Genomic DNA, 22257 nt, shown 5'->3' on the forward strand with positions numbered 1-22257 from the left:
CGGTAAGGCCTACTATGCTATACAAGAAAGAATTCCAAAGGAATGTTGGTTTAAACAGATTCAACTCTCCCGGAGTTCCCTCACAACTATAATGCGCTGCAGGTTAAATCACACTATCGCCGCAGCTCACCTTTACAAGAAGAATTTAGTGACTTCACCAGTTTGTTTGTGCAATGAATATACTGCAACTCCAAACTACATTATATTTCAATGCAAACTTTATGAAACTTACAGAGAACCATTTTTACAGGAATTGTACAGGAGTGGACATCAAGCGCCACTGACACTGCCTTGTTTACTGACTTCACCTTCATCCTCGGTAATCTATATTCTTACAAAATATCTTAATAAGTCTAATATAATTCTGTAAAAGTGTAATGAAATTTGGAAACTATTTATTATGAAAGGAATAATTGTGAGTAAATATTATGTGCATACATGTATATAATACCAATTGATAAATTGTTAACTGGTGCATGGATTTTGTCCAGAACCAATAAATATTTTATAAAAAAAAAAAAAAATTACCGACAAGAGAAAAGATTTGTCCCTACTTTTCCACTATAACTGCATTTTTCTCTTTCGCATTACATTCTGTTACAATTAATCAAGGTACCTCTATTAGGTATGCCATTCCCGAGGTTTCGAGATTTTTTTCCATGATTCTGTGCGCGCTATGACGTCATTAAGAGGACAGAATGGAACTTACTTCGTTAGCGTATACGGAAGCTTGAGATAAATGGGTCGATTATTTACTTATACACACCTTTTCTTGAATGCCAGTAGAATGAGTACAAATCACCCTGTTTGTGCTCTTGCCACGTGCAATAATAATAGAAGAAAATCGCCTGGAATAAAGTAATCATCGCTTCGCAAACAACAAGTTGCTGTAGCAGGATTGATTCAATTTGTTCCTCCAAATTTCGGACTTACTCAGTGGTGCAACCACAGGGAGGCAGGGGCATTGCCCCCCAAACTTCGATGGAAGTCAATTCTAGGAGGGGCAAACATTGATGGCCAAGGGCACCTGCAAGGGGCACATAGGAGCAATTACCCCCTTCTATTTCAAATTTTATACAAATAAAATTACATTTCGTAAAATTTTCTTGCTCGCTTCGCTTGCAGTGCCTGCTTTTCTCAGTCTCGTCAAGTTCAGATCCGTAGCTAGGGGGCGGCGGGAGTCGGCCATGGGCGCCAAATAATCTAAATTTAAAAAAAAAAAAGTTGTGAAAGAGAGAATGCCTTGGCGCCATGTGATATTATTTGTTCCCTATTAAATCAATATTGTTTTAAATTGCAAAAATTGGATCTAAAAATTTTCTTTCTCGCTTCGCTCGCAATATAATTGTTTTCTGTAATGTATTTAAATAATATGTTTTGTATATATGTAATAATTAAACTTCGAATACGTACATAATTTAGTGTTAGCATCTTGCATATGTATTTTCTTATTTTATGTCGCTCCATGTTGCATATGTGTAAAACATATGAAATTTATACATGTTATATGTACAAAAAAAATATCTTCGGCATGCATTTAACATTCATTTTCTGCCATTCAAAAATACAGTTTGTGTGCTTGTTTTCAATTATTAGCTAATGTAAAATTTCTGGTGTTGAAAAAATATTTCAAATCGTTTGTTCCAAATAAATGCTTTAGCACAGACATCTACCTCCCTTTTGCGTAATTTATGAGGATAATAACGTCTTTGATACTACTACTACTACCACTAGTAATAATAATGTCATTATTAATGTTATTATTATTACTAATGTTATTATTGGTACGTTTATCCTGTCACTTGTAGTGTTGCCCACGGGACGAGACGGGACAGAGCTTTTAAAAATTCGAGACGAGACAAGATTGATCATGTGTCCCTTTGACAAACGAATATTTTCGAGACAAGACAGCATTTCACAGCATTTCCACGAGACGAGACAGGCCAAAGTCTCGTCTCCTGGGCAACACTAGTCACTTGCCCCCTCCAGAAAAAAATTGGTGGTTGCGCCTCTGGCCTTACTTCCAAACTCGCCTTCCATATCATCACGTATGCAACTTTCAAAAACCTTTACACAATCCGAACTCAGTTTCTAAGTATTGCTTCATTGAATATTGAGTGCAAGATAAGATTTATTAGCTTTGAAGTTGAAACATCGCCCGCGAAAATAATACTTTGAACATCTCGTTGGTAGCCAACACTAATTAACAATTGCACTGTGTTACTTTACTTTATGTGCGTTTGTTGAGAAATTGTGCTGAAAATATAATGTACGACTTACATTACAGGACAGACGTTTCTCCCCTGCACATCCTTTCAATATCGTCAATCAATGAGAAGAGCTGTCATGTAAATAATGCCCAAAGAAGCTATCAATGTAAAGCATACTTATCAAAGCAAGGAAAAATTTGTCAATGATTTTTGTATTATCAATATAATGTGTTGTATACACGTCTATTATATTATAATTTAAAGATATCGTACAAATATAATACTATTTTGCTGGCTTTAATTTATTTTATATGTGCTTTAAAAAGCCTCGTTGGTTCAGTCGGTAAATAATCTGACTGTCACGCTGAAGACGAGGATTCTGTTCCCAGGGTGGTTGGTCTCGAGGGGGATTTTCTCAGCAACGTCATTGCATGAAAACTGCTTTGAGGTTCACCAGGGGTCTAAAAAAAATAGTATTTTGGGGGCAGGAACGTGATGCTAACAGCACCTTCATAAATGGCAGGGATTGTGAATCATAATCCCTATATTCATTCACGCCATGTTACACCACGCAGAAGGTACTTTTGCTTTTAGAACTTAGTGCATATTTAGTCGCACACAGTGACCGTTCGGTCTAAGACGTCATTCTTTGGGTTCTAGCTACGGAACGCGCAGGTTCGAGTCTCCTAGGGGAAGCGTAACAACTTTCCTTCAGATGTTTCGGACTGTGTATGGGACCGGTGGCCACCCACCATTGGGAGGAAATTGGGGAACTACGAATGAGTAGCGTAATCCGGCCATGGAAACTTACAAAAATGACTGGAGGGGTCGTCGTGCTGACCACACGCCACCTCGTAACAGGTTGGATGATCTCCCGCCTCGGCAGGTGGAAGTGAGGCCGGCAGTCGGTAGGTAGGCCTTAGCCCTGTATTAGTACACATCTGAATACGTGCCGCGAGAATACACATTATGAAATTTGTTTGACTCAACTCAAACATACTACAGAAACTCTTTCCACGTAGATTTAATAGCCGGCATCCGTGGCAGAGTGGTTAGCACATCGCGCTACGACACCAAGGGTCCCAGGTTCGAATCCCGGCCTGGGTATGGATGTTTGTGAGTGTCTATTCATCCATTTCATCATCATGACTCATCCCCATCTTCGCAATTAGCCAAAAGTGGCAGAAAAGTGAAGTAAAATAAACCAAATAAAAAAACTAGATTTAATATTTCATATTTGTGTTGCTTGATTGAATTGGTGTTTTAAGGCTAATTGGGACTGGATCTACAGTTTAAAGTGGGATCCGAACCACTATGTGCCTACACTGGGTATCAAACCCGGGACCCCTTGACTACAAGGCGACGGCGCTTCCACTAGGCCATCGGGGAGGCCATATTTGTGTTGCTTCACAAGACTTATTTTCTAATTGCGCATTAGTAAAACACGTTTTATATGTGTGTTGGATATGGTATGAGATTTTATTAGGAAAAGCGATGGATAATGTAATATTTATACGAAGTAAATTAATGTATTATGTTCTTACAACAAATGTAACTATTACAGAATAGGAAGCCAGTGCCGAAATTAGCCGTAAGTTGTTTTTAATTCCTCGCAGTAGTAAATATTGTTACAAATAAAAAATCTAAAAAAATCTAAAAATTTAGATCCTCAACCCAGGTGGATAAGAGACCTAATTACAATTCTCAGCTTGCATTTACCTCCGATTTTCTGTATTAGAAGTATCATTCGATCAAAAAGCAATCTCTGACTGTTGGCTGATAAATGCGACGTGCCTAAAATTAGGAAAACGTAACAGCATAATTGTTCCATTATTTTTGTTTTTTATTTGTATTGCTTTTGTTTTATTTCAAGTATAATTTACCCCTTGGCTAATCGCAAAGATGAAAATGAATGGTGAGTAGATGAAATGGATGAAGGGATGAACACAAATCGATGTGGATCACAAACAGTACAGAGTAATACACAGATTGTTGGCCCACATGCCAGAGCCTAGTAAGCCCGCAAGAATGAAGTTCCTTGGATATATTACCTGGAAGAAATATTGCTATTTGAATGTTTTCCGAAAATACACCCTTTATACAATAGCCATCATCTAATTCATTCACCGGCTCAGTAGCCGAGGGCGTTAAGTGGTCGTCGACTTTCGATTCGATGCAAGAAAAGTTTACTTTCTCTTCTCTTGGTATACAAGGGTTAGCATAAAGAGGTCATAGTGTGAAGGCAAAAAAATGGGGAGCAACTATCTCCAAAATCGTCGCCACTGTTCAAGGCTGCCAAATTATTCAGAACGTGAAATCGGAACATTTTTTACCACTCAACTCCTCTGTTTCCATGCATTAACATTGTGTGCCGGAACCATCTCAGTATGTGTGTTTGTCCGTTTCTTATCAGGCATCAAAACATCTATGGCGTCTTCGAGTGTTTTTACGAAGCTGTTACACACGCACGGGATGGACAATCCACTCGACAACGCGAGACTCAAACTGTGGGCTGCGAACTGGACGCAGAAAGTTCTCGCATATTTCTCTCTGATTCGAGCCTGAACACCACTACTGTCTTGTCCTCCCATGTTTACAGTTCTTATAAAAGCCGAAACCCACCAAATTATTCATATTGAGGCCTAAGCACTCGCAAGTGTTCACAATTGTCTGTCACAACTTCCGCAGTCTTGTCATATATTGGCACAAAACAAAGTAGGTCTTCTAAATACAGTTCGAAACAATTAATTCACAATGAAAACCCTTCCGATCCCAACACATCTAGTGTTTCTTCTCCCAATATGATTAAATGCTTACTCATTTATCTCCAGTGACCTGCCCAAGGGAGGGTTGGTGAGGTCATAACGCAATTTCACCAAGTATTCCTTAAAAGAAAGAACACCAAAGAGAGGAAAAGATGGCAAAATGAGGACTGACCGCCAAATATAGTATGCATAACCCTCCTCTTCTAAAATCCTGGAAAAATTTGTTCGGGCACGACTAACTCATCACTCAAAACTTTGATTTTCAGTTGATCTGTGCAGCTTATTTGTTTTTTAATTAACCGCTCCAATACCCGTTACTGCTTAAATATTCACTTTAGATTGATTGATTGATTTAGTTTATTTTACTTCGCGTTTTGTGCCTCTTGGCTAATTTGCGAAGATGGGGATGAGTGATGAAATGATGAAATTGATGAATGAACATTCACAAACAACCAAGCCCGATCGGGATTCGAACCCAGGACCCTTGGCGTCGCAGCGCGATGTGCTAAGCACTCGGCCACAGGGTCCGGCAAATATTTACTTTAGAGAGAGACCTTTGATCTCTTCGGCCCTCGACCCGAACTAGCACTACACTGAGGCTCAGGAAATTCCGCTGTCTTTAATGTCTTCAGCTTTGAACCCGAAGTGGAACTACTAGTAGACATCCTTACTTTAGGCTATTTACTCCTTTACATTTTCGAATCATTAGATCTTATAAAGCCACCAATGGACACTGACTGATCACTAATCGACTGTATGAACTGTCACATGTACCTTGGAATTCTCATTAACCGATTCTGTTGTACAGATCAACTTGGAAATTCAAGCCGCGTATTTTAACCTCAATATATTCTAGATCGTTCCGCAGATAAAAACGAATCTTTAATGTTTCCAGTAGTTCGACTCCATCTTTTATTCAAGAACGTTCCCTCTTATGCGCTTTCCAGAGATTAAAAAATTACAATGAATCGCCCTACGTGTGGCGCTACGTTTGCAGCTTCCAAATGCTGACAAGTCTTTGCATAGTGCTGCGACAACACCGAAAGCGCAAGAAAAGTTTTAATGCAATATTATGAACAACAGGGTTATAGAACATTTTCCGTGTTGCCTTGGTAAGTATTTCTCTCCTTATATTATCGACACACTATTCAAGAAAACGAAAATCTAATTTTATGTAGTGTAAACTGAAAAATTTTAAGGGGGACTCCAGCCCCCTGATCTCACTTTGGATACGCGCTATTAATAACAGGGTTATAGAACATTCTGTGTCTTGCCTCGATAATTATTTCTCTTAAATTATCATCACATTATTCAAGAAGCCATGAACCTAATTTTATGTAGCATAATTTCCTGAAGGGGGTGCTGGAGCTCCCTGATTCCCACCTTGGATACGTGCTTGACCCGATAATTATTTATCTCGTTAAATTATCGTCACATTATTTTATTTCACACCATAAGAAACCAAAAACTCATTTTATCTATTGTAAACAGAAAACTTTCGGGGGCTCGAGCCCCCTAAGCTCCCCCTTGGATACGTGCCTGCTGCGAGTGTCCCTTCATCAATTTAAACTAATCATCACTCATCCTGTTCGTCGCGATTAGCCAAAAGTGGAAGAAGACGCTAAATAACAAAAACAATTTTATCCTCATCGTGGCGATCAACTGGAGAATCTGAAAAGTAACGTAAAAATATTAAAGGGAAATTCCAGGACATTCAGTAAAAATTCATATCAGAATATTCCCGGACAAGAACTTTCCTTAGAATTAGACATTTAAAATAAATGCAATAGGTTATGACTTCTTACCTATCCAAGTAGCTGCTCACCAGGGCGACTCGCGAATTCTGCAGATATTGTTGCAGCATGGGGCCAGAGTCAACGCCAAAGATAGACTAAACAGGACCGCCCTTTTCCAGGCAGCCTCGGCTGGTCGTGTCAGATGTGCGGAGGTTCTTTTGAATTCAGATGCAAGAGTTAATGACATGTGTGGAAGACCTGAAGTACCATATTCCTCACCAAATCAGAGAAGGCTTGAGTTTCTCCGTGGCCCTACCTCTGATTCCGTAAGTATAAGTCCACAATCCAAGGATATTTTTCTATTTTCCCCGACAGATGGTGCGAGCTGCTTCACAAAAAGCTAAAATGTAGACATGGGGCTCTTTTAGATCTTTTGTTCACCATGTTCCAGATAGTGTGTGATTGGAAGGAGCAATTAGGGTGTTTCACCTCCTTGTCTTAAATTACCCCACCCCCTGGTTATAAATTACATGTCCCAAACTGGAATAATTATTCCCCACCCACTCACTGCCACTATATTATTAAATATTTCATATTTATAGAGTTCCAATTCAGTTCAGTTAATTTTGAAGACCCAACATTATATACAAAATAAACATTAAGCAATTTATGCTAGATGTGTATCATATCCAATCTCTTTTAAATACCATTCATCATCATTACCATGTTATTTTCATAAATATATTGCGAATACCCACAAGATAGAAGAAGGCACAAACCATGTAGAGTAATCTGAGCCACAGACTTTAAATGCAACTGCCGATATTTTAGGTCCCAATTCTGTGCTGAGCATAGGTGTTTCTTTGTGAGTGCCACAATTAACCTACAGAGGGTGAATCAAAGCAAACTATGAAAACATCAAATATACACAGATGAGTTCTTCTTATTTTGAGAAGGCAAATATTAATCCACATATTGGTTAATAGCAGCTAGGTTGTGAAGTAATGATGAAATGGGAGTAATAGATATGTAAATACTCGTATCTTGCTGATTTAAACAAGTCCTACATTTTTATTTACTAAGAGGAAAGCATAAAATAAAATTGTCCCTTGAGCATTTCATGAAATCAGTAAATCGAAGAAAACTATTACTTTTGCCGTCTAAATCTAAAACTTATTTTATTTGCAGTTATTCAGGGCCCCAGAATGCGGACAGCGGGCCCCCCTTCACGAGGCTGCGAGGGGCCTGCACGTTGAATGCGTCGAGCTGCTGGTGGCCTTCCACGCCCACTGCGATGCGAGAGACGTAGATGGCGTCACTCCTCTGTCGTTGGCTGGGGTTGGCGTTCACGCTGGAGAGAAGGACAGGGTCAGGAGGTAAGTAAAATCATGCTTTTGTTTCCTGCAGCAAGCCTTATAAATACAAAAAAAATGTTAGTGAAATCCATGTGATACGTTGATTCCTTGACGTTTCTGTGTATCTTGAGCTTTATCCTTGCTTTTTCAGTTCGTCTATCCTCATAGGTAGTTTTTCTCCATGATTATTCAGCTTCTGTATGTCATACGCAACATCACCAATCAAGGGAAACGACTTGTTGAACACTTCACCGTGAAGTTGTATCTTGTACCATGAAACTCTCATGAAAAAGATTGACAGCTGTTTCGCATTTAATGTGGAACATATTTTAATTCAATAACCTATAGATATGCTTGTACTGTCCTTTTAAGAAATCATTTTGCAATCTACTGTAATACAATTGGAATTAGGGAAATCAAAAACACATAAATCTGCACTGCTCAAAAACAGATAATAACTAATTAATAATAAATAATAACAGCAGATATTACCTAACAATAACTTGTACACAAGTTTAATATCAGACTTGTTTCTCCTTTCAGTAAGCTATTCCATTTTTGCATTACCCGTCATATATTTATATTCGTATTACATAAAGTGCCGTTTTAACCTCTTGTTTAATAAGCATAACACTTCTGTCAGTCACTTATTTTTCTGCCTTTTTACATATCAACATCAATTCTTTGATCGGGTGAAGTAAAGACATTTACTTTCCTAAAATAGATATTCCAAAAACAATTTCTAAGTTAAGATTAACTTGAGACGACATAAACACGAGGAAAAATATTTCTCAGTGTATCGACCAGGTGAGTTCTTGGAAGTTTTTCGAGTTTGCATCAACAAATACCTGCATGGAATATTAATGTAAATGCTCTTTGTAGATATTTAGAGAAAATTGTTTAATCGTTTGTCTCCAAGTAACCTTGCAATTGTACTTTATGGGGGAAAATACAAATATATTTTTAACAGGGATTTCGGTGCATTTTCGTTTCAGGTACGAAGAGATCGTGTGCGTGCTGTTAGGCGAAGGAGCGAACCCAAACTGCTTCGATGCAAGAGCAGAGGTGTAACCGCTGCACACGGCGGTCAGCCTGCTGTCGGAGAAGGTTGTGCGGAAGCTGATCGAGAGGGGAGCTAAGGTGAACGTCCGGGGGTACGGGTTGAAGACGCCGATGCATCTGGCCGCTGCCTTGGGTGTGGATAACCTGGTTCACGCCTTGATACGTCGCCTGACATCGTGGCGGTGATCAACCAGCGCGACGCCGACGGAGACACTCCCGTGAAAGTTGCAGCCGTCAACGGACACTATACAATCCTGGAGCAGCTGATCCTCAAGGGCGCCGATCTCTCCATGAAGGATTCCAGCGGCATGACCTTGGCCGACGTCATATTCAACTATGTCCCGAGACCCGCACAGCTGTTCAACCACGTCTTCAACAGCTGCCTCAACTGCAACAACCTTCTGGTTCGCCACAACGCGTTCTGCGTTTCCCTGGACTTCAACGTTCTAGTGCCCGATCCGCATCAGGCCAATCAGATGACGGTGATTCAAGCGATCATCAGCTCCAACTGCAAGGAAGATGCGAGCATCGTCATGAAGCATCCTCTTGTGCTGTCGTTCCTGTACTTGAAATGGAGGAATCTGAAGTACTGCTTCTTCACGTTCTTCAGCCTCTACTTGATGTACGTCCTCGCGTACTCCAGCTACGTCTTCCTCCAGTTCTGCGATCTCAAGGGCAACAGCACCACCCATGCGCGGCAGCTGTTCATGAACGATCGCACCTTGGAATCTACCGCCATGGCCGCGAGGATCATCACCAATGCCAGCATTGCGTTCATCTTCCTCTACGCCTCCACGCTCCTGGTGTTCTTCCCCGCGTTCTACCTGAAGGAGTTCGAACCGTGGATGTTGATCTTCACGTCCACGCTCGCGTTCACAACCGCCAACTCCGGTTTCAGGGTTGAGGGAAGGGAGTGGGTCGCTCACACGGCGGCCATCTCCATGCTTCTGGCTTGGCTCGAGTTGATCCACCTCCTCGGTCGCTTACCGAACCTCGGCTACTATTCCGTGCTGTTCACCACGGTGGTGAAGAACATGCTGAGGGTTATGATGGCCTTCTTCTGCCTCATCCTCGGCTTTTCATTCTGCTTCTTCGTCCTTTTCGTGGACCAGAACGACTTCAAGGACACGTTCCGCTCGTTCGCAAAGACCGTCGTGATGTTGTTGGGCGAGTACGAGTACATTAACGTCTTTGAGCACCATGAGACCTACGTGCCCCTGTCAAGCAGGATAATCTTTGTGATGTTCGTCCTCCTGGCGTCGCTGGCACTCATAAACCTCATTGTGGGCATAGTGACGTGTCCAGCGTCAGAGACATAGTGCAGGTCCGGATGGTGTCAATGCAGGCGTACTTCCTCACCTACCTAGAGAAGATGGCAACACACCTTTGCTTCTCTTTCTTCTTCCCCAAGTGTCTGAGGGAAAAGATTAAGCGTTACCCGATGATTAAACTGCAGATGATGTGGTGACCGTCCGATGCCAACCGAAGCAAGTATTTACCCAAGGACATTCAGAACAGCATTTTGGCCTCCATCCAGAAATCGCGGTTGGAGACCGTCACGGGGAAGTCGTCGGCAGATCTCTCGGAGGAGCCCTTCTGCCCGGAAGACAAATCGGAGCTCGTCTTCGACAGTGAGAATGTGGACGGTCCCAGGCTGCAGCCGTTTGACGAGCTGGACGCGCTGTTCAAAAAGGTGATCCACAACATGCAAGAAGCCAAGACCATGATCGACGAGTTCATAGTTCCAGAAAAAGAGGAGCCAGAGGATCTCAATGACATCCTGGAAGAAATGGAAGAACGGAACCCCAGGCTGGAGAGAAAGTTTGCCACCGCCATAAAGGACATGAAGAGGGCCAAGATGAGACTCGACCGCATGGTGGTGCGTGACTAAACTAACAAATAATGAAACTGAGAAATGTTGTGCTTCCAGTATTTTGAGTGCCTGCAATTATCCTGTAAATTTTCGCAACAACGCAAAACAATCAATCCAGCAGAGTGAAAGATCCTTGAATGCAAATCACGGTGACAATGAAGCAGATTGCAAATTCCACTGGAATTCTAAAACATTTAGTAGTTTACATACGAAGAAAATTACTAAAACAAATAAAAAGTTGCAGGTTTATTGAGTTTGAGTAATGTTAACTCTGTTTGAAGGTATTGAACTGTATTATTCATTTTCATGTGGCAGTAGTAGTTCAAACTCTGTAATATAAATAAATTTATTGTAAAAGTTGCAAATGCTTTTGTGAACTAATGTTATGTGTACATGTAGGCAAAGTAGAGACGATTTTCACCTCCAAGACAGTGATTACTGATTTTCTTTCACCTCACTCTGTTGTAACTTGATGTCTTAATCCTTACTACTATCGCTTACTTGATCATACTAGTGGCTATCTCATTGTGTCAAAATGATTACTGTAATGGTGGAATAGGGTAGAAATTAATAACTGCTTAACGGATGTTTCTCAGAAGAATACAATCCTTCACAAACGTTCGGTTGGCTTATTTTGAACCATCTGGCAACTGTTTACACTAACATTTAACCTCCAACAATGAATTGGACATTTTACAATAGAAAACAAATAGTCTATGAACACCACATGAAAAAATATCGTAATGGCGTTTTAATGAAAGGGGCTGCTGCAGAAATAAGAGGTTTATAAATTGTTCTTCATGTCAATTGAAATTTAACAGTTGGTTCATTTCAATTTACCAACAATCATCGTCTTGCTGTAATCAGGAGAACACAGGTTTGAAGAACAACCAGTTATGGTCTTTAGAGCTTTGTTCTTCATCATTGGTTGAATGGGAGGCAAATCTTGGGTGTTCTTTGTGTTCTTTTCTTTACTTTATATTTAGGCTTAAACAAACTAACAACGATGTAAAATTACTTTTATTTAGGATGAATTCTTCCCATTCCTTTGTTATTTAATTTAATGACTTTCATCCCATTTTGCCATATGGTATCGCCTTTAGTCATTCTATTACACATTAATATCTCTTTAATGGATAACAAGCCAACTGACTATACAATGTACTGGTCCCTTGATATCAAATAGAACAATGCTCTCAACAGAGAATACGTTATACCATTGAGTATAGGGTGACCAGACACATACATGTAAAAAAGAGGACAGAGCATGGTGAAAAAGGAGGAAAAAGTCATAAAAAAGAGGACACCACAAAAAATGGCAACTCATTTACCATTACTCATAATTAGGGACGTGAAATTTTTGTTTTATTTTCAACTGAAATTTCGATGTTATTTTTTACTACAATTCGGTATTATTTTTCGCAGTTTAGGGCAAAATTCGTTGTTATTAATTTAAAATCGTTTATTTTTACATGCATATTTACTGTTCCTTCTGTGATTAAGATTTTCACATTGCTTTAGTTCTGGAAAATTGAGGCAAGTTTTAGTTTTAATGACAAAAATAAATAAATTTAAGGCTTACCTTTGTTAGGAATTATCAAATTTCTTCCATTTCGAAAACTATTTCGTCTCATCAGCCAGTAAATATGAAATGTTTATTGAATGATATCACCCAAATCTTTGAAAATAGTCATACATATAACTTTCTCCAACAATGCCAGGAAAATCCCTCTGTGCCCTCAAATTAGGCATTTTGTGTACGCACACTCGCATACAAAACCCCTCCCCCGAAACACAAAAGGTGCTTTTCCCTGAAAATTTTCCGTCCCTAATCAATTTCTCTTCTGGGAAGATCCCCCCCACCCTGAGCAAATTCTATTTCAGGAAGAGGTTAAATACCCTACTGTCAGTCATAACTAACTAACTAACTCCCTAGCCTTCTTAAACCCGAAGGTTCATGGCTGCAGCAACACAGGCCTTCCATCTTTCCCTATCTTGAGCAATGTCACGTACACAAACTGCATTGCTATTCTTTGAAATAAAGGACCATAGATGGCAGCAGGCAAGAGGAACAACGGTTATAAAAGATGCTGCGTAATTCAGTTTGTAAGGTGGATAAGAGATGGCACCACCCAGGAGAACTTATACGATTGTAAATAGAGACAACGGAAAGAGCAGATGTGATGAAAGAGTGATTGTATATATTAATACTAATTATGAGGAAATAAATAAATAAATTTCGCATAATAACAGGATATAAATAAGGAGAAAAGGGGAATTATCATTCAGTAATGGCATAAGTGATTAATATACAAAAGTAATGAAGTCGAGTTGTAATTTCGATTTTGTGGCTATTACAGTTCCCACGAACTGAGAGTTTCGTGTGGCTTTTGGGTTGTTTTTCCCCTGGTGTAGCGCCATTCACGGCAGCACCCAAGCACATTTGGAAGCGCATACACTGTAGCTCCAAGTTAAGGTTAGCGCCGGCTAGGCGGCGATCTTTAACTAACCCCTTTCTCTTTGCTTGTCTAAGGGATTGATTTTATTAATATTTCCGTAAATTTGGATCGACAAAGAAAAGGAAGAAGAAATATTATTATTACAAGAAGGAGAAGCCTTAGCGATTATAAGAAGAAGAAGCCTTATTAATTGCATGAACAAGGCACCTTAAGAAGAAGATGATATATTAATTAAGAGGCTATAAGAAGAAGATGCCATATTAAGAAGAAGATGTCATATTAATTATAAGAAGAAGATGCCATATTAATTATAAGAAGAAGATGCCACATTAATTGTAAGAAGAAGATGCCATATTAATTATAAGAAGAAGATGCTATATTAATTAAGAGGCCATAAGAAGAAGATGCCATAAGAAGAAGAGGCTATATTGATTACCAGAAGAAGAAGCATAAAGAAGATTAGCCACAATAGAAGAATAATATTGTATAAAAGGATTTACAAAGATATTAACACTTGTATATAATTATTCAAGAATATAGTACAAATTGTACCCTCCGTAGTGGGTTAAATCTGTTGTTTCTTTTCATATATTCTTAGCATTAGTAACCTTGGTCTGTGCCCAGAGGTATCTCATTGTCTCTACCCTGTGCTAAGCTGGCAGATGCTCACGCGAGGAACGTGGCACTGATTAATGGCGACCAACGTGTGGGGCTCGATACAGACCAGAGGTTGAATTAACGCGAATAATAAGAATTTTGAAAGATAAGTAAAGCAAAAATGGAAGAAGGAAAATATATATGTTGTAGCGAAGAAGGAAATAAGGAAGAAATAATACAGTGTAAGATATGTGAAGAAATGAAACACTGGTTATGTGAAGGAATCCGGAAAGAAAAATATGAGAAGATATGCGAAAGAGGAGAAGGATACGAATGCAAGGAATGCAGGAAAGTAAAGTTAAAAGAAAAGGAAGGAAAGAAAGAAGAACAAAATACGATGGAGATGTTGATGAAAATGATGATGGAAATAAAAGAAAGTCAAGATCACAACAGCAGAAGGTTGGAAGAGAACAGCAAAGAAGTTAAAGAAAGGCTAGAAGAAAACAGCAAAGAAGTTAAAGAAAGGTTGGAAGAAAACAATCGAAAAATAGAAGAAAACAGCAAAGAAGTTAAAGAAAGGTTGGAAGAAGTTGCAGAAGTATGTGAAGAAAACAGGAAAACATTTGAGAGAAGGATAGAAGAAATGATGAGGATGTCAGATAAAAGATATGAAGAGACTAATAGAAAAATCGAAAGGGAAGCTTCAAGGGTGAATGAAGAATGTCAGCAGAGGAGTATAGGTTTAGAAAACAAAATTTTGGCAAATAAGAAGCAGATAGATATTAACATCTCCAAAATAGATGAAGTAGAAAACAGAGTACAAGAAATGAAAATTGTGACAGAAGAAACAATAATAAAAGAAACTTTGAAATTTAGAGAAATGATAATTAGAGAGCGACAAGAAGTTAGGGAAGAATTAGAGGAGAGTAATAAGAAGATGCAAACCCTCGAAAGTAAGATCGACAAAGGAAAGGAAGAGAATAATAAAGTACAATGGAGAGGAATAATCCCTAAAATAGAAAATATTAGAATACAAGATAAACCAATAGTTTTCAATCGAGAAAGAAATGATGGAAAAGAAGAGTATGAGAAGAGGAGAATAAAAAAGGAAAGTAGTAGCGACGAATCGACTACAGAGGAGGAAATAAAGCATAAAAGGAATCATCAGAGGAAGAAAAGGAAATGGAAAAGTAGTGAAGAAGGGAGCGACAATGGAAAATGGTTGGACAAAGTAAACGGAAGTAATTTGGAAGAGGAAAGATATAAGACAAGAATCCCTAAGCCTAATGAATTACAACACTTGCCCAAGTTTAATGGAAATATATCTGACAAGTGTCCACGAAAATTCCTGTAGGAACTAACAACTAACGTGAAGCTATTGAGGATACCAAGAAATATGATACTAGACTTAATCGAAGGATGTTTTGAAAAGTCTGCGGCAGGCTGGTATCAGTTAAATCAGCACAAGTTTGGAACATTCGAAGAGTTTAGTAAAATATTTTTGGAATATTATTGTAGTGAGGAAATTAAGGAAAGGCAATTGGAGACATTGAAAAGAAAATATATAGATTGGTCCAAGGTTGAGAGTTTGGAAGCACACACATGGGAAACGTTAAGGAGTTTCAGAAATTTGAATGAAAAATGGAATGAGGAAGAGTTGGTTAGACAAGTGATACAAACACTACCAATATGGACGCAAAGAGCGGTGGCTGTAGTAAAGATAAGGAAGGTGGACGATTTGATAGACTACCTCAGAACAGATGACATGCTGAAAAAGACTCAAAGGTCATGGGATAAAGAAAAGGAAGGTAGATATTATCCTAAGAGGCATCATCCTGAAGAGGAACAACGTCCAGAGCAGAAATTCCGGAAACAAGAATTCGGGATTAGGAATATAGAGGTCAGAAATGCATATAGAGGCAGAGGAAGAGGATTCTTAGAAGATAACGGAAATGGCAGAAGGCGAAATAATGTTCAAGAAGAGCAAAGAAATTTTGTTAGAAGAAATACAGAACCGTGGAGAGGAAACCGCGCCTATAGAGGAAGAAATGATTATTGGCAAAATGAGAATTGAAGAAACTCAGAAAGAAGGATGGAGGTAGATGGAAGGCAACCTAGAGGAAATAATTACAACGAGAGGAACGAGAGGGGAAATAATGAGATAAATGAAGAGCGAAGAGAAGCAGTGGAATTAGTCAGAAGCCAAATGCAGAACGAAGTAGGAAATGCTGGGTGGCAGCAGATAAATGAGGATTCGAGGAACATAGAATCGGCCGAGAGGCTAAACTTGGAGAGCTCTCGCAGCAACTCCCAGGTGTGAGAGCAAAAGAAACTGATAAATATATAGAGGGAGAATATAAGATAAATGAAGAAGGAATTCTGAAGTTATTTTTGATTGGAGAGCCGAGTTTTGAAAATTTAAAACCTGGAAGATCATTGTATGTGGAAGCAGAAATAATTGAAATTAAGGTTAAATGCTTGATCGATTGTGGGAGTGTCGTCGAAGTAATGAGTTATAAATTTTGGCAGAGAATTAAAGAGAAATACCCACAAGCAAAATTAGACGCTTCTGAAAAGGACAAAGTCAGATTAGTTATGGCTGCGGGAAATGAAGACTACAAAATTCAGGGCACGGTACGCATAATGATGAGCATCAGAGGAGCTAATTTCGAGGTAAAATTTTTGGTGATAAATGGTTTGAGATGTGATATCATCCTAGGAGTACCTTTCTTAGAAAACTACAATGGGCACATACACATAAAAGAAAAACGGCTAAACCTAGAATCAATGGAGAACATGAAAGTAGATATCCCTATGGAAGATGAAATAAAAGGTTCTGAGAGCGAAATAGGCATTAGGAAGCAAAGCCTTGTATATCATAAACATGGTGCAGTATATAAGAAGAAAGACTACGATGATATATTTGAAAATGAAAATATAAAAAGTGAATATGAAAAAGAGGTCGAAAGAGAGGACCATAAATATAATGCATCGAAAGAAGAAATACAAGCCAAAGTGGATGAGTGTCATTGTATCTCGGAAAATGAAAAAGAAGATTTAAGACATATTTTGTTGAGACATAGGGGAATATTTAGCCAGCGCCCAGGAGTAACGGATGTATACACATATAGGATTGAGGTAGACACAGCGAGTCCAATAGTGTCAAAGCAATATCCTATACCCTTTGCAAAGAGAGAAGCTGTAGAAAAGGAATTGAAGAAATGGTTAAGTTGGAGGATAATCGAGAACTCCAATAGCGTACACGTAAGCCCAATGCACGTGGTAGACAAACCGGACGGAGGTGTGAGGCCCGTACTGGATTTAAGAGAGCTAAATAAACATGTGCTACTTCCCAGAAATCAAGTAGAAAGAATAAATAAATTACTACACACTTTTTCAGGCAGCATATACTTCACATCATTTGATATGACTTTGGGATATTTTCAGGTAGAAATAGAAGAAGAGTCTAGAAAATATACAGCGTTTCGATATGGATCAAGGTTATTTCAATTTAGAAGGCTCCCATACGGTCTAAATTCATCAGTATCAGCTTTTATGACGGCTCTAAACAGAATATTTAGTATAGAAACAAGAGAATGGCTTGCTATATATGTGGATGATATGTGTATACATACGAAAGATTGGGAGACACACATAGAAAAAATAGATTGGGTATTAAGTAAATTGGCAGAAGCAGGATTGACTGTCAAATTGGAAAAATGCTCTTTTGCAAGGAAGGAAATACGTTTCCTAGGTCATGTAGTATCTGGAGGTGAAATAAAGATGTGCCCAGACAAAAATGACGCGATAAGCAAGTTCCCAAGGCCAAACACAAGGAAACAACTTCAAAGATTCCTGGGAGTATGTAATTGGCGATCAAAATTTATACACAATTTCGCAAGCAAAGCCAAACCATTATATGAACTCCTCAGAAAACATATAAAATGGAAATGGGAAGAAGACGAAGAGGAGGCTTTTCAAAGACTTAAGCAAGACCTTGTACAAGCACCAGCTATAAGCCAACCTGATTTCGGGAAAATGTTCTTTTTAGGTACAGATGCATCAAACATTGGATTGGGAGCATACATATTTCAGAAAAATGAATCCAGTGAGGATAATGTGATACAGTATGCTAGCAGAAGCTTGAAGAACTTTGAAAGAGCATATACGATAAGTGAGCTAGAGTGTTTGGCGATAATATTTGGAATAGAAAAGTTCTCTGCATATCTGAAAGGCAGAAGATTCAAGGTGGTATGTGATCACAAGAGTCTAGTTTGGTTAAATTCTGCAAGACAGTGGAATGCAAGGCTTACGAGATGGGCGATTTTACTGCAACAGTACAGTTTTGATGTTATAGATATAAAAGGAAAGGAAAACCATGTTGCAGATACTCTAAGTAGAGCACCTTTAAAGAGAAATCAGGAACCAGAGGAAGTGATTAGGCTAGAAATCAACGCTATCGCTGAGGAAGAAGTAAATGGTATTAAAGAAGAGGAATGGCGAGTTGGAACAAAGGAAGATGAGGAATTAAGGGAGATTATCAAGGTGTTGGAAGGAGAGGAAGGAAACAAGAAAGCAAGGATGTCTAAGATAAAGAGCAGATATAAAGTTATAAATGGCATCGTTTTCCAAGTTAGCTATGAGAATCCGAACCAAGTAAGGATTAGTGTACCACGAACCTTGATAAGAAGAGTACTCGAGATCGTGCATGAAGGATCTGGCCACTTCGGAGTTGACAAAACGTTGAGATTAGCGAGAAGATTTTACGTATGGAAGACTATGAAGAGTGACGTGGTTAACCATGTTAGAAATTGTACAGTTTGCGTACAAACTAAACCTTCAAAGATAAAATTTAAGAAAGAAGAATTACATATTATCGCTAAATGGCCATTAGACATGGTTTCGATAGATCTAATAGGACCATTACCTAGGTCTAAGGGATTTTTGTACATACTGACGTGTGTGGATATATGTAGCAAGTTTATCATGTGCTATCCTTTAAAGAAAGCCACAACCAAGGAGATAGTCAAGAAGTTGGATGAAGGATTTATCAAACATTATGGTAGTCCAAAGAAAATGTTGACAGACAACGGGACTCAATTTACTTCAGAGTATTTCAAGGAGTATACATATTTCAAAGGGATAAAATTGATTAATGTAACAAGATATCATCCAAGTTCAAATCCAATTGAGCGATACAATGGAGAGATTGTGAGGTTACTCAGAATGTACTGTCATGATCATCATACAAGGTGGTGTGCAGTAATTAATAGGATAGTTATGTTATTAAATAATTCTATATCAGCTGAGGCTAATATGAGCCCGACAGAGATTTTCTTGGGGTATGAAGCAGAGCCGATGATTTTCGATGATTTAGAATGGCCAAAGAAGGTTATGGAAAGAGGAACGAGGAAAGAATTTTTCAATGATCTGTATAACAAAAGAAAGAAAAGGACGTCAAAAGAGGAAGTGAAAGGAAAGAAGATAGAAGTAAAGAGGGGTGATATAGTTTATTGTAAAACACACCCAATAAGTAAAGCCATTGACCGTACAATTAAAAAACTGTTTTTCAAATACGAAGGTCCGTATATTGTATTAGAAACGTTTAGGAACACTATAGTTATACAAGATATGGTGACAAAGGAAGTAAGAAGAGAAAACTTAGATAATGTAAAAAGATATAATTGTACGGAAGACATTAAACAAATGTTGAAAGAAAGACAGGAAAAGTGAATAGTAAGAATGGATGTTGAAGAAAATTTTTTCTTGCATACGAAACTTCTCAAAAGGAAAAATTTTGCCCAGAGGAGGGGAATTTTGTGTCACGTACACAAACTGCATTGCTATTCTTTGAAATAAAGGACCATAGATGGCAGCAGGCAAGAGGAACAACGGTTATAAAAGATGCTGCGTAATTCAGTTTGTAAGGTGGATAAGAGATGGCACCACCCAGGAGAACTTATACGATTGTAAATAGAGACAACGGAAAGAGCAGATGTGATGAAAGAGTGATTGTATATATTAATAATAATTATGAGGAAATAAATAAATAAATTTCGCATAATAACAGGATATAAATAAGGAGAAAAGGGGAATTATCATTCAGTAATGGCATAAGTGATTAATATACAAAAGTAATGAAGTCGAGTTGTAATTTCGATTTTGTGGCTATTACAGTTCCCACGAACTGAGAGTTTCATGTGGCTTTTGGGTTGTTTTTCCCCTGGTGTAGCGCCATTCACGGCAGCACCCAAGCACATTTGGAAGCGCATACACTGTAGCTCCAAGTTAAGGTTAGCGCCGGCTAGGCGGCGATCTTTAACTAACCCCTTTCTCTTTGCTTGTCTAAGGGATTGATTTTATTAATATTTCCGTAAATTTGGATCGACAAAGAAAAGGAAGAAGAAATATTATTATTACAAGAAGGAGAAGCCTTAGCGATTATAAGAAGAAGAAGCCTTATTAATTGCATGAACAAGGCACCTTAAGAAGAAGATGATATATTAATTAAGAGGCTATAAGAAGAAGATGCCATATTAATAAGAAGATGTCATATTAATTATAAGAAGAAGATGCCATATTAATTATAAGAAGAAGATGCCACATTAATTGTAAGAAGAAGATGCCATATTAATTATAAGAAGAAGATGCTATATTAATTAAGAGGCCATAAGAAGAAGATGCCATAAGAAGAAGAGGCTATATTGATTACCAGAAGAAGAAGCATAAAGAAGATTAGCCACAATAGAAGAATAATATTGTATAAAAGGATTTACAAAGATATTAACACTTGTATATAATTATTCAAGAATATAGTACGAATTGTACCCTCCGTAGTGGGTTAAATCTGTTGTTTCTTTTCATATATTCTTAGCGTTAGTAACCTTGGTCTGTGCCCAGAGGTATCTCATTGTCTCTACCCTGTGCTAAGCTGGCAGATGCTCACGCGAGGAACGTGGCAGCAAGTTCTATATACTCTTTTCCATCCCTACCGATTTATCTTAGGTCCATCTCAACGTTGTCCCTCCATCTTCGTCTTGACCTTCCTACAGGTCTCTTACCATCAGGTTTCCCAACAAGAATCCTATAAACTCCTCTTTCCTCTCCCATTCATGCCACATGGCCTACCCACCTAAGTCTTCTTGATTTAATTATTCCAATAATATCTGGACATGAATACAAATTATGTAGTTCTAAATTATGTAACCTTCTCCACTCACCTGTCTCCTCATCCCTTTTAGGTCCAAAGATTTTCCTAAGGATCTTATTTTCAAATACTCTCAATTTATGTTCCTCTTTCAATGTAAGGGACCAAGTTTCACATCCATATAATACTACAGGCAAAACTACTGTTTTGTATATATTAACTTTTAGTTTCTTAGATATTAAACGAGAAGACAAAAGTTTATGAAGAGAGAAGTAACATGTATTTCCTGAATTAAGCCTACTTTTTATTTCCTCTTTAATATTATTTTCATTTGTTAATATTACTCCTAAGTATTTGAATTTCGAAACTGGTTCAAACGAGTTGTTAACAAAATTAGATTTTGATTATTACCTAACACTTGGTTTCGGCCTGTAAGCATATATTTAGTTTTCTCTTTGTTAACTTCCAAACCTATCTCTTTAGCAGTTTTGAAAAATATTTTAGCATTATTCTTAATTGTATTTATATCATCCCCTAATAAGTCTACATCATCTGCATATGCTAACAACTGAGTCACACCATTTAATTTTAGTCCTTCGTTAGTTTCTTTTACCTTCCTAACAGCATATTCTAAGGCAAAATTAAAGAGCAATGGAGATAATGCATCTCCTTGTTTTAACCCATCATGAATTGTAAATTTGTCAGACATATTAATACCCACACAAATTTTACTTTCTGTTTCACTGGTGCATATTTTTATCATACTAACAAGCTTCTTAGGTATTCCAAACTCTACTAATATATTATATAATTTATCTCTTTTGACCGAATCATATGCTTTTTTGAAATCAATGAATAGTTGATGGATATTTTGATTAAATTCCCACTTTTTTTCAAGTGTCTGTCTGATGTGAAAAATTTGATCTGTAGTTGATCTGTTACGTTTAAATCCACATTGATAATCACCTATAATTTCATTAGCATATGGGGTTAGTCTTGTTAAAAGAATGTTAGATAATATTTTATATGTTGTTGAGAGTAGAGAAATTCCAC

This window comes from Lepisma saccharinum, chromosome 9 (genome assembly GCF_977018435.1).
Source record: "Lepisma saccharinum chromosome 9, izLepSacc3.1, whole genome shotgun sequence".
In the NCBI taxonomy this organism is placed as follows: domain Eukaryota; kingdom Metazoa; phylum Arthropoda; class Insecta; order Zygentoma; family Lepismatidae; genus Lepisma; species Lepisma saccharinum.